This window comes from Labrus mixtus, chromosome 3, assembly GCF_963584025.1.
Source record: "Labrus mixtus chromosome 3, fLabMix1.1, whole genome shotgun sequence".
Classification (NCBI taxonomy): Eukaryota; Metazoa; Chordata; class Actinopteri; order Labriformes; family Labridae; genus Labrus; species Labrus mixtus.
Window position 1 is genome coordinate 14,989,283 of NC_083614.1, and position 14,762 is coordinate 15,004,044.

The window sequence follows — 14,762 nt, forward strand, 5'->3', positions numbered from 1 at the left end:
CCCAAATTATCTCTAATCCCCCCACTCCTTACACACACATACACACACACACACACACACACACACACACACTCAACGGCAGCCGCCAGGGGATGTAACGGCTGATGTACGAAGGGTAATGGTCCTCCTCTTCCTCCTTGCACCCCTACTTTCCTCTCCTGTTGGTTTGCTCAGTGGCTCTCCCCTCCCCTAATTCAATTCTACATGCTTTTCTTGGCTTGACTGGCTCAAGTTTTCTTTCAACAATTTCGCCCTCTGCCTCCCTTCTTTCTTTTTCTCCCCTGACCTTGTTCCTTTCTCCATTAAATCCTTCTCCACTTTTTTTTTAATTTTCTTTTTTAGTCTCTTCTTCAACTCCCAGTGCTCACTGCCTTTTTTCCCTGTCTCTCATGTTCCCAGTTTGCTGTGTTTTTAGTGCTGCCTCTGATTTGCAACCTCTGGATGGACCCTATCTTTGCTCTCCCTCTCCGGGCTGTCTGCCTCCCTCTTAGGGAGCAGCTTGCTGGGGCTGAGAGGGGTCACGCCTGGGTTAAAGATATCATTTCTCCCCAATATCCTTCTATCAATCCATCCATATTCACCGTTTAACTCCCTCTCCCTTTGCTATATTTCTTTCTCTACCATGTTCTCCTTTTTGGACAGCCCTACTCCTCCTTCTCCTCTTGTTCCTCCTAGTTTTTCCTATTCAAGTGAAATAAATGATTGCCACATTCCCCCAAGAAGAACAAGAAGCCAAGATCCTATTAGAAGTTCACCTAAAGTATCTCATAAAACCATGAGCAGCAGAGAGTTGGAACAAAATCTAATTACATTTTTGATTTGGGAACTCTGACATTCTGCATACTGTATCTTTTGGACATATTTTAAGGCATACATGTGTATATTTCTATGTCAACACGGGGATGATATAAGCAGCAAAATGTGAGTAAGGGGAGTATGTGAGTGCTGATGATTTATCGTACATTTGTCAATGAGATTCTGTAAAAGAGAGAAATGAGAGCGACCCGTTGTTGTGTGTTCATGTGGGGGGCAACTGAGGGGATCATCTTCCCCCCCTCGGCCCCTCCCTGGCCCCAGCCAGAAGCCTCCGGGGGTCCCTGGGTTCCTGAGGAAAAACATCTCGGCCCCCGTCACCCCTGAACCCGGTGCTGGGCTGTTTACCTTGGCCTGGTTGCTTGACAGCTTTACTGATGTTACATACAGGCACACAGGGACCCTGAGTCTGAGAAGGAGAGAGAGCAGGAGAGGAGAGAAGAGGAGAGGAGAGGAGAGGAGAGGAGGGGAGGGGAGGGGAGGGGAGGAAGGAGGAGGATGGAGGACAAGAGACCAGAGACAAGAGACAAGAGACGAGGTTGAAGGGGAGGAAGAATGGTACAAGTTGAAGTGAAAAAGATAGAGGGAGAGGTGTCAGGCAGCGGGAGTGTTAGCTTACTCTGATCTTAATCACAATCATTTCGATACGTTTGGTGGAGATATCCAGATAGAGAGAGAGAAATGTTCAAAGTGCAAACTGAGTACACACTGAGAAGAAATATCGTCACCACTAGAAATACAGGCATTAATTTTCATCAGCCTTCTAAGGAGATCACTGTGTGTATAAAGCAATATTTTGTTTTTAGGATCATTGCTCAATGTAGTGTGTGAGATTTGGAAAAGCAAATGGAGACTGGATGGAGACTCAATATTTTTACAGGAGGTAACATTACTCATTACAGTGTGGTGTGGAAATGTATGCACACTTTAAATTCTGCGGATGAGGAGCCCACTGTACAAATGTTAACACAAGTATCACAAGAATACCATATCTATTTTAAATAATGAACATAATATTTGCGTCATTCTATTTGGGAATACAATTTGGAAGACATTCAGTCACAGATCTTTTTGTACAGCAGAAATACAATAAAATAAGAAAACACTCCTTTTTGATGATTGGAATTTGAATGCATCCTGCATTTCTCCTGCACAAAACTCCCCTTTATGCCTTGCAGTTTGTCTGTTTGTAGGCGTTTGTTTGTCCATTTTTTTGAGCCACAATTCTGGGCCGGGCCGGGCCGCAGGGGTTTCTGTGATGGGGGTGGGAGGTCTGTGTTTTGCAGCACAGAGCTCTAAGTCTTGTTTGTCTGTCCTGAGCAGCTGGACAAGCTGTAATAATACAAACGGCCCTTTGAACAGGCTGCTGTGTTGTGCCGCTCCGGCTTGGGTTACATCCCACACACACACACACTTTCTCCCTCAGAAACACACACATATGACAGGCAGGCAGACTGGCAACAACCAAACACGTACATAAAAAAGACCGAAAACACATGCTCACACACATCAACACAAGCGGACGTGCAGACATGCACGCAAAGCACTAATATGACAAACAAATGCAGTCCAAACAAGCGTGCACTGATCTCTGAGTAACTGTGATTGATCATCCTAAACCCTACTGTCACTCTAACTAATGGCATGTGTGTCTGTGTCCTTTTGTTTGTTTGTTTGTTTGTGTGGACAGACTGGCGGCTTGCTTGTTGTTTATTTATGGCTGATCATTTGTGACAATAAATCATTAGGGATGGACACACATACACATTTGAGTCCCCCATGATTGTTTCCTGCCCTCTAGAACTGATTTAGGCCTAAACAAACACTTTAGTTTCACTGCCCTGTCAAACACGCTTCAAGCAACAGCTCAAATCAAGGAAAAAAGAGGGACATAGTTGAGTGCCATCCCACTCTACTACACTGACGGATGACTTCCTCTGTCATTATGTAATGGAGGGCTTCACCTGCCCCTGGCCAGGCCAGTGGCCTTTGTGCATGCAGCAGGATATGAGGGGTCGGGGAATTGGTCTGTAGGTTGCTGGGTCATCACTCGGGGGATCTACTTCAATACTATGGGGGTGAGGAAGGACTCCACATGTACAGTATGAAAAAAACAACATTTTTATTTGATGTTCAGCAAAAATGAGATTGATGTTTCTTTAACTACGTACATCCTGGAGGACAAGAAGCATGAATGAAGGGGAGGACTGTTAATTTCACCATCGTGGGCAAGTGATCTGTATAAATTGCACGCTCCAGTGCTGTTAACACAGACTTCTATTAAAATGGGTTTGATTAATGTCTGCTCTGTAGCAAATGAGGCTCAAACTTCAAATGACTTATTTTCAAGGCAGAATTTGTCTTTCCTATTCCTAATTGAGACAAAGTACATGACAAAGGAAGGGCCCCAAGGACTGCGCAGTTATTGGGACCCGATACTGTGCGCACATCGCAGGCCTGAAATCCACTGGAATAGAGGTGCATTGCCTTTATCTCAAAGATCTGCTGCATTCTTTAATGAAACGGTACAGGAACCCAGAACTGCTTACTTTGCCAGTTTAATGTCCTTCTCAAGAAGAAATCCAAAGGTTGTATTTGACACTATTAATGATATTGTTTCACCACCATCCACCTTACCATGCTTTACAACTGATGACTGCAATGACTTCCTCTCCTTCTTTGTTGACAAGGTAAGGCTTATTAGGTCCAACATGCAGCAAAATTCTAACCTCCCTATTGCAAGCTTCTCTGCTTCCCCTACTGTCTTGGACTGCTTTCACCTTATCATCTTGGAGGATCTGATTGCCTTAATAGGAAAACAAAGGTGTCTCATTGCCCCTTGGATGTTTAACCACCTATGTCCCCACCTACTTCAAACATGCAATGATGCATTGAGGCCATTTGAAAGAAATCTAATCTAGACACTGCCTTTGAATTAAAGGCCGATATAAAAACTGCCATTATTTCCAAAGTTTAAGATAAAGTCATGGGCAACCAACTGTCTGCTGTGTTGTAGAGTAACAACATTTATGATACATTTCAGATAGGGCTCTGGAAAAGGTGTTCCCCTGAAACAGCTCTATTGAGGGACTCTTATGATATTTTAATGTCTGCTGATGAAGGTGACTGTTTAGTACTCCTTGATCTCAGTTCCACCTTTGACTTTAAGACCACAATACTACTATGGACTGGGTGGAAATATCAGATAAAGCATTGGAGTGGTTTTCTTCATATCTCATATCTCAGGAGCTTCACTGTCTCATTGGTGAGTTTATGTCCGACCCTTCTCCATTATCTTGTGGTGTCTCTCAGCAGCTTGGTCCTGGGACCTTTGCTAGTCTCCCTCCATCCGCTTCCCCTAGCACAGATTATAAAAAGTTTTAATACTGCACATCTTCGATATGCAGATGATATATTTACAACTACATTTACATTTGAACCTAGCAAGGCCTTTGGGTTGTCCCGGCTCCAAGACTCACATCACTCCCATACTAAAATCTCTGCACTGGCTCCCAGAGGCTTACAAGATTAAATTTAAAATCCAACCCAACCCAAAAAACATTCATGCAAAAACAGGACCTGTGGACATTAAAGGCTTTATATGTATTTATATAACTTTTATATGTGAGGGGATGAGCCTGCCGGCCGTCCCGGCGATGTAAACAAAGTGAAGCTACGGCTAGGAAAGCTCGGAAAACATCACAGAGTGGGACTCGGGAGTTATACCCATTGTAGACAGTCATGACTCACAGAGTTATTTTCAGAGGAAATACTTGATTTCTATTACATTTAAGTGTGAAAACTCGCATATTAAACCTTTAAAGGAATGTAATCACTTCCTAATGACATGTGTCTTATTGACAACCCTGAGATTAATGTGGCTATATAACGTGATATTTAACATAATCTGAAAATCCTGCACTGGATAATATAATAAGATAAAAGTTCTCTTTGGAGCTTTATTTAGTACCAGTTTGATTTAATGGACTTTACCTGTGTGATGATGAAGATGTGACAGTGTCAATAAAGAGTGAGTCGATGAGTGACTCAGGACATGATTGATGGAGGGTTTATCCAGGTAACCCAAAGGAGAACATCTCGTCAGGAACAGAAGACATAAAGTTTGTCATCCCTTACAGCAATAGAAAGACAGAAAATAAGACAGAAATTAGAAAACACTTTACCCTTGAATTATTTATATGTTTATATATTTATAAGGATGTTATATCTGAGCCCTATAGGGCTGCTTGCATTGTAAATCAGTTAGTCATCATTTGTACAGTTTGCAAGCCAAAGAGCAATACATGATTTTCCTTTAAAATCAGAAACAGAATCCAAACTAACAGGTGATAGTTCATCAGAAAAGGGAAATCATAAGGTTCTGTCTGCTGCTGAGGCTAAAGGATCTATTGAAGTAAGTTTAGCTTAGGTGTGCATTAGACTTGACATTTTCATCACCCTCACAATATACAAAATAAATGTCGTACACAAGTTTAATTTGCAAATTCAGGTTTTGCAGTTGAGGCATTTTTGTAATGAACCACCATGGCTGCCGTTGATGTTAGGAAAGTGGCTACGCCTCAGTATTAACAACTTTGGACAACGTTCATCTTACATACAGTACATATGCTAAGTGTTGGCTAATGACTGCGTTATGTCAGGCCTAAAACCCCACAATTCTTTGAACCAAAAGCCATATCTCAACTTGCTTCCTAATCAGTACCTCTTAATAACTTCCATCTGGAAATTAATTGAGAACTTCCAGAACAATTTTCATTTGTGAATTATTTTAACAATTCGAGACTACAGTCTTGCAATTTGATAGGCTGTTACAGAATATATTCAAAATCCTGTTTATCAAGATGTATTCGACCCACATGTCTTGGAGATTTGGAGAACCAAAGTAATCACAACAGTCAAGAAAGTTTCTTGAAGAAACTTAATTCAAAGTACTTTTGTTTTACCATGTCTTAGTATTAACATACATCAAAAATGGCATCATTATAATACTAAGTAAAACTCACTTAAAGGGGGGTGTCGGCTGACAAACAAAGATACCATGTGGCACAAACGATCTCTAAATACTTCCTGGTTAAGCCATATTGCGACTTGCACTTGTAAAATTAAAAAGATTATTGCTGCTATCAAAAATATTTGAAACATCAATCTTTCTATTCAGGGATTTAAATTAAGTGCTGTATAACAATTCATCAAGCAAATGTTGGGTTTTTCATAGCTGGTTTGAAACAAAATGAAAAAAGAGAAAACATTGGACCTACCCTATTAAAAAGTCCAATTTGGTATAGTCTAGATTGCAAAATTTTGGTAGACCATGATGCATTCAAGTACACTTGTTCATAGGAGCACTGTCCTAAACCAGGAAGTTATCTTCAGAGACAACTTCAAAACTATAAGAAAACAAGGGTTTGGAAAGATGAAATACAAAACTAAAGCATTTGATTTAATCAATATAACTGGATCCTAAATTAAACCATTAAACACACAACACATAACCACAACCAAATACTGAACTAAGTTGTAAAAAGTTAACTTTTTCACCTATCTGGTGTCGATGTGAGTTTTGCAATAGGCCTAATTTTAAGATTATTAGGCAAACTAGAATATTTAAAATATGTTTGGGGTAAGTTATAATGATAATCTAGTTTTGAAGTAATACAAATCACTTTGAACAAGAACAATGTTGATGCTGAGATGTAAACTCTATTAGGTATTGTAGTTTTAATTAAATCTGGGTTGATTCATCGTCGCTAAAGAACAGGCTAATACCGGCAATATGACAATTATGACAAATGTCTGCACAACTAGTAATCCTAGGCTGGTAACGTGGAAAAAATATGTAGCCAAATGTCTTGAAAGCCCCAGCTCACTTTTGAAACAGACCTTCGGGGGTTATTACAGAGCCCCTGAAGTCCCGAAAAAAATATTCAGTTACTTTAAGGGGAGCAATTTGTATGCTCAGGATTTGTTCAGCTAAAACAAATCTTGCTTTGGCTGAAAACCTGACATGGCCAAAAGTTGACCAAAAAATGTATCAAATACATAGTCAACAGAAACACATTAAAGCATTGTGTTTTTATTGCAATATAGTGAAGTGTCCTATTGGTTTCAATTAAAAATCTTATCCTAAAATGTTTGCCAGAAAAGGATACAGACCCAAAAAGAAAGGGAAAGACAAATGTAGTGACTGGGAAAAAGAAAAACAAACAAACACCAAATGGACAGCAAACCGACGTTGTGAAAACATCGTGTGTCTCTATTCTTCCTCCCAGCAACTAGCTGCCCTCTGCTTTTAACCTTGAGGCCTCGGGGTGAGTGTGTAAACTGCTTCTTAGTGACCTCAACATATGACCGGCCTGTTCACTAACTGCAATAAAAAAAGAGGCGGTAAGAAAGCAAGTCAGTCATAGAGCCAACCAGCAGGCTTCATATGATCAGCCTGAATGGAGAGAAAGGTACTCTATCCAAAGCACAAGAATGTTATAATGCTGTTAATGTGTAGGCCTATGTTTGCACTTACATTTTTTATGAATTCATGTTACGTGCAAACTGTGTATTGGTCCACCCATTTATAACCCTCTTATTTATTTTCTAACTTTTGTGGGAGTGCTCATGACACAGTGACACAGTTCATTTTTTTCTGTCTCTTTCTTTGAGTCTCTTGAGCAATGTTTTGTTTTCACACAGCATGTTGGGATTGTTGTGTTTGGTGTGTAACTCATCTGCCACAGTCTCGATTAGATGATGAAGGGGAAAAGTATTTGTCGTGGAAAGGTGGAGGTCACCACAGTGTTTAGAAAACACATGCATGACTGGTCACTCAACCGTGTTGAGCTTTATAAACTCTGATGAGTCAGCAAAAAGAACTTTGTTGTTTTCAAGAGAAGCAAACTATCTATCAGTCACAAGGTTTTTTCTTTCCTTTTTTCTACTTTCCTTTGAAACACAGTTAAGCAGTGAGTGCAGTATGTTATTCTTCTTTTCTCTAGTCCCTCAATTTAACAACTTTTATTCGCGAGGGGAGGAGTCATCCGTCGGGCCAGCTATGTCAACAAACAGAAAAAAAACTCTGAAAACATCACAGACAGTGGGACTCAGGTGTTACACCCATTGTAGACAGTCATTACTCACAGAGTTATTTTCAGAGGATATACTTGATTTCTATTATATTTAAGTGTGAAAAATCGCATATTAAACCTTTAATGAAGTATATCACTATATGTGATGTTTCGAGCCCCAGCCCTTCATCATGACTCTTTGCTGAGGTAATTGCAAACAAAGGCACTCATGGTGATTGGGCTGTTAATTTCCTTGCCTGACAGCCATAAAAGCAGTGAAAGACACTAAAAATGACATGACACATCTGACAATCTTGTATTCTTTTGTAGGTCATGGTAAGTTATTATGATGATAATTTATTTTTTTGTTGATAAAATTAACTTTGACCAAGAAAAAGTTAAATTATAAGATGTAAACTATAGTATTGAAAAATATGTGGCAAAATGTCTTGAATGCCCCTCCACACTTTTGGCCTAGCCTACCAAAAAGCCCCCAAAAGTAAAGACAAAATATTGCAGAAGTTAATATCTTCTGCTCACAAGATATATATATATATATATATATATATGTGTAGGCTATGTATTTTTTTTCTACTTTTTTGGGACTTTCCAGTCTCCAACGGTTATCATATAGACTGGGGGTGACAGGGCTCCGAAATTGTCAGCATCACCTACTGTATGACAGATACTGTCTGTTGTCGTCCCTCACTCCTTCAAATTGGACCCTGTCCATTTCAAGCTGAAAACAATCAACAGAAGTCAAGACATGAAATGCTGGGCTAGAGGACTAGATCCAAGCGTGATAGGAAAAACAAGGAAGCGGGGCGCTGGTGGCCTTGCTCCTCCGGGAGGGCGGCCCGGGGTCGGGTCCGGAATGTGTCCTGCTTGTCGTTCCCTACTCTCTCTCCCTGGTTTCTGGATCTATCCAATGTCCTGTCTCTCAATTGAAGGCCCAAAAAGCCCAAAAATAAAATCTAAAAACAAAAACAAGGAAGCAATAAGAAAAGTCGAACAATGGTCATATAATTGGGGCTTTAAGCTTTCTCCAAGTATATCCTGTTATGTGTTATTTACCAGAAAGAAAGGGATAGACCAACTTAATTCTAGGTTATATGGCCAGAATATGGAAGTAGATCATTTCAAATATCTGGGTATTTGGTTAGATCAAAAGGGTACATGGAAAATACATATTCAAAAAGTAGAATCAAAATATGAGAAAATTACATTTAAATTTAATGAGAGCAATAATTGGACGAGAGTGGGGGGCAGACAAAAGATCACTCAATATGTATACAGATGGATCCAAAGATGAAGAAGATATGTATGGAATATGTATACCAACAGTGAATGTACTCCTCCAAGAATCGCCACCTTAACGTGGAGGAGTTTGCGTGTCCCAGTGAACTTGGGAGCTGTGTTGTCAGGGGCAACTGCGACTTCAGGTTGCAGAGAGGAAGGCTCTGACTGTTGAATGTGCATATGCACCTAACAGCAGCTCAGAGTACACAGCCTTCTTGGAGTCTCTGGGTGGGGTCCTGGAAGGGGTTCCACCTGTAGTTCTACTGGGGGACTTCAACGCTCACGTGGGCGACGACAGGAACACCTGGAGGGGAGTGATTGGGAGAAACGGCCTCCCCGATTTGAACCCGAATGGTGTTTTGTTGTTGGACTACTGTGCTAGTCATGGATTGGCCATAACAAACACCATGTTCAAGCATAGGGATGTTCATAAGTGTACCTGGTACCAGAGCACCCTAGACCAAAGATCGATGATCAACTTTGTAGTTGTTTTGTCTGCGGCCGTATGTTCTGGACTCTCGGGTAAAGAGAGGAGCAGAGCTGTCAACTGATCACCACCTGGTGGTGAGTTGGATCAGATGGCGGGGAAGGCTGCTGGACAGACCTGGCAAACCCAAACGTGTAGGCCCCTGTCCATGGACTCTTCAACTCCCCCCTCCGGAAGAACTTCTACCTCATCCCGGGGGAGGTTGGGGACATGTAGTCTGAGTGGTCCATGTTCAAAGCCTCCATTGTAGAAGCTGCGGCTAGGAGTTGCGGCCAGAAGACCGTCTGTGCCTGTCGTGGCGGCAACCTTAGAACCCGCTGGTGGACACCAGTGGTGAAGGAAGCCGTCAGGCTGAAGAAAGAGGCCTTTCGTGCTTGGTTAGCACAGGGGTCTCTGGAAGCATCTGACAGGTATCAGGTGGCTCGGAGGGCTGTGGCTTCGCCCTGAGATGCTAAAGGCTCTGGACATTGTTGGGCTGTCTTGGCTGACACACCTTTTCAATGTCGCGTGGAAATCTGGGACAGTGCTTGGAGTGGCAGACCGGTGTGGTGGTTCCCATTTTCAAAAAGGGGGACCGGAGGGTGTGCTCCAATTATCGGGGTATCACACCCCTTCCGGGGAAAGCTTACTCTAGGGTGCTGGAAAGGAGGCTCCGGCCGATTGTCGAACCTCGGATACAGGAGGAACAATGTGGATTCTGTCCCGGCCGTGGGACAGTGGACCAGCTCTTACCCTTGCAGGACTTCTTGGGGGAGCATGGGAATTTGCTCATCCAGTCTATATGTGTTTTGTGGATTTGGAGAAGGCTTTTGACCGTGTCTCTCGGGGGATCATGTGGGGGGTACTGCGGGAATATGGGGCCCCGGGGCCGTTGGTACGAGCCATCCGGTCCCTGTATGATCCTCATCCCACCGACTGGGATGAGGGTTAGCATCTCCAAGTCCGAGGCCATGGTTCTTTGCCGGAAAAAGGTGGATTGCTCTCTCCGGGTTGGGAGTGAGTCTTTGCCCCAAGTGGAGGAGTTCAAGTATCTCGGGGTCTTGTTCACAAGTGAGGGTAGGATGGAGCTTGAGATTGACAGACGGATTGGCTCGGCGTCAGCAGTAATGCAGGCGTTGTGCCGGACCGTTGTGGCGAAGAGAGAGCTGAGCCTGAAGGCAAAGCTCTCGATTTACCGGTTGATCTACGTTCCAACCCTATGGTCATGAGCTATGGGTAGTGACCAAAAGAATAAGATTGCGGGTACAAGCGGCCGAAATGAGCTTCCTCCGGAGGGTGGCAGCCTTACAGACTTCTTATAGATGTGAGATTTTGTTAGAGAGCAGACAAAATAACTAAAAATTCATCCAAGATCAAAGATGTTATGATATAGGCCTATCTAGGAGAAATTAAGGCATTGGTAAAAAAAAAAAAAAAGAAATGATAAAGAAATGGCAGGACAGATGGGACAGGGATAATAGTGGAAGGAAATACTACAGTATATAGAAATCTAGAAATGCGCACGTGTAAATAGAAAAAAATAGAAGGGAGGAGACTAGACTGAGACTAGAGTTTTAACTAGACTGAGGTTCGACCATACAGGGTTAAATAAAACATTTTTGTTAAGTAAAAAAGAAACAGATGAATGTATGGAATGTAAAATCATAGAACATGTTGAACACATAATGTTACATTGTACAAAATACAGGGAAGAGAGGATAAGGCTAAATCAAAAGATAAGTGAGTCAAGGAGGAAATGGAACATTTAGGGTTTACTGGGAACAACCAGTTGAGGGACTAAAGAAAACAAAGAAAGCTGTTATAACATATTTGAAAGATATAAGGTTATATAATAGGATTTAGATATATGTTTTAGTTTTAATAGTTTTATTTTTATTTTGTTATTTTCATTTATTTACATGTAATGTAAAGTAGTGTCACATAGCTCAAGCTAAATACTCCGATACAGTAGGTGGCGGTATGCACCTCTTTAGTCTATGGTTGTAACCCGCCATTATATTGAAAGAAGAAGAAGAAGACATGCAATGTAAAAGTTGTTTGACAACAATAATTAAATGGTTATTAAAAACTGCCGAAGCGAAAAAGTTCAGCAAAGAAGTTAAAAGTCACAGAAATAAAAAATATTATTACCAAAACGTTAATATTGTAAAAAAAACATTTACTGTAACGACCATGAGGAGGAGGAGGAATGAGTAACATTACTCTGGACGGGTGAACAGCTGAAGGCAAACTCTTAGGGGAAAGGATGCTACTGCCAAGTACCTTCCAGCAGGTGATGTAGGTAAGTGAATGACTAATTAGCAGTGCTTATGATGTAGGCTAACACTCAGGTGGCTTAACCTCCTCTCTTGTTTATGGTTCACAGCATACACTGTAAGGGTTGACAGAGGTGAATTTTGTTAATGTACTGTTCTGTTGTTGGCTTAAACTGAGTGTAATTTGACTATAAATCCTGTTTTTGCTGAGCAGGTGAATTTCTACATTACTCCTAAGGTGGCTTTTAATTTCTCAGTGTTGTAAAATTCTGTTGAGATGCAGGTGAATGTATTTCATGTCAAATGAAATGAATGTTTGACAATGGCAGGTATTGTGTATGAATGTTGTGGTATTTTAAGTCAGAAAGTTTAAAGGGCAAGGCCTAACTATTTTCAAAAGCACATATTTAAAATACACACTAAACTTTCATGTAGTTTGTCACCTATAACCCTAAATAATTGTATGCAGCCCAAGTACATATATTTTAATCTGAAGCCCCCCGCCTCCTTGCTTCATTGTTGTTTTAGTGCTGTCAGTAGAACACTCATCATGCAAAAAAAAATTAGATTCCACAAACGCATGCCTTTTTTTTTGGCCTTTTCCAGTAGAACTGTCCACCCCAGTTGTTTGGCGTTTGTCAAGTTTATGAATGCCATTAGTAATGTTGTGTAATTCCATATGTTAGTACATTTGATAAGGGGGACTTAACTCTGGAGAAATGAGGAGAAGTAGGGGATATGATAAATCAACGAATGAGAGAGAGAGAGAGATAGACAGAGACAAAGTTAGCTGAGTTTAGGCTTTGTATTGGAGTGATAGATGAGACAAAGGAGGGAAGGTAGGAAGTGATGTAGGTTGGAATTAAATGGCAGAATGGCAACGAAAGAAGAGAAAAGGGTTGGAAATAGTAGAAGTATTTCCCACAGAATGATGGAACTTGTGGTGGTGGGTCTGTGGCAGATGGGACCATTGGCATGATCTGGTAAGGGGGTGTCTGAGGGTCTTCCGCATAAGATTTTTAGCACCAAACATTACTTTACCTGCATTTTGATGAATTTTATGTACAGATGTCAATTATTGTTATAATGAAGTCTGCTAGTATGTAAAGTCCATATGTAGTTTTGTATTGGTTTTACTTTAGTTTAAATTCCTTTTTTCCATATACAGTGGAGGAAATAATTATTTGATCCCCTGCTAATTTTGTAAGTTTGACCTGTTACAAAGAAGTGAGCGTTCTATAATTTTTATAGTACTTGTATTTTAATAAACAGAGACAGAATATCCAAAGAAAGTCCAGAAAAAAAACATTACAGTAACCATAGAAATGCACTTGCACCTGCGTGTGCACTGAACGAGAGAGCTGCTGACTAAATCACTTAAAGCAGCATGCACGGTAATAAATGACACTATCCTGATTAGAATGACACCCTTAAAAAAAGAAAACAAACAAGCCGAGGACAGAACCTTACTGACATCAGCACCTTGCTCCGTTTCATTCTGCCTTTGAAAATCTTTATTGGCAGTACATTTTATAAAGTTCATTCAACACATCTCCGATTTTAAAAAGTTTCATACTCCTTTCTGTAATCATAGCAGCAGTAATGTATCAAAACTAAGAGATACAGAATAAAATAGCTTAACCAGCTGAACAAAATGTAAAAAAAAGAGCACAAGAGCGCTCACATTTAAGGAGAGACAGAACAGCGGAACCACTCTATCTCTCTGATCACCTGCAGAGCACACAGATGCTTATTGCAACAATTTTGCGAGGAGTATGGAGTAAGGGGATGTTTTTCTTTAGTTTATTGATCTTAGATGGGGATTTTATAACGGGTTAAAAGGAATAAAAAATACCAAAATTGTTGTCAAATTTACTTGCGCGGCCCATCCATATAGTCTGTGTGTGGGAATTACTGAAGAGAGAGAAGTTGGTCGGAAAGAGCAAAAGGGCATGTAGAGTCCATGCAAACCACAACACAGTGGACAGAAAGGGGAGGTGACTTTAGAGGCTATCAGGAGCAGCACATCTGCAAAAAACATTATCGACTGTGTATGAATGATGTATGCAGCATGACACTGTGTTTTTTTTCTGCCAGGACTGGCTTGGGCCTGTGCAGCAAAACTAGGATCAGGTTTCACCAGTGTGCAGTGGGGGGCCGTCTCCAGTTGACGCATGATGATTTAGTCAGGTGTGAGCGTGCACTTTCCAATTTAGGGGGAAATAAATTAGAAGTGATTTTTTATGAGGCCTCTGTCCCAGGCTGTCTTAAGGCTCCCTCTCTCTCCCGCTGTGCACTGTCAGCCCAACTGATGTGTTTATAAAGAGTGCTGCATTGGGAGCTGCCCCCACATAAACACATACTTTCACAGTAAAGAGGATATACAATAACACTGTATGTGCACATCTAGACAACAGTTATGCTAAAAGTGGCATGTGTAAAAACACACCACTGCATGAACAAACACAAGCATCATTTCATTTGCAGTGAAAAATTATTTTCAAAGCTACAAATAATGCCACATTTGACCTGCTTATAATGCAGGCTGCTCCTGTGAATTGTTCTGGACTGTTTTTAAGTCCTAGTGAAAAGGAAAAGGAGAAATGTATCATCATTTCATTCTGTGGACTAACAGCTTGTAGACAGTGTAGATAAAATGATCATATTAAAAGTTCCTCCAGGTGTAGTCGCAGCTCTTGGTGCTATTTAGATGTGAAGGTGGAATTAGGTATCCTTATTTCCAAAACATGGAAATTCAATAAGCTCTTCCCATTAAGCAACTACTCCTCATTTGCATATCATTAGGGTTGCGTATTGTTTTTTTTTTTTCCG

At 40.9% G+C, this 14,762-nt stretch overlaps 1 long non-coding RNA gene across 1 annotated transcript; it reads right to left on the minus strand.

Annotated features, from left to right (window-relative positions):
- Positions 1-56: 56 nt before the first annotated feature.
- LOC132960150 (uncharacterized) lies at positions 57-5,895 on the minus strand. The gene is made up of 3 exons (XR_009667204.1): positions 5,838-5,895; positions 4,807-4,945; positions 57-1,222 (listed from the first exon to the last, which is right to left on the minus strand). It is a non-coding gene; the product is annotated as an uncharacterized LOC132960150 (long non-coding RNA).
- Positions 5,896-14,762: the final 8,867 nt, after the last annotated feature.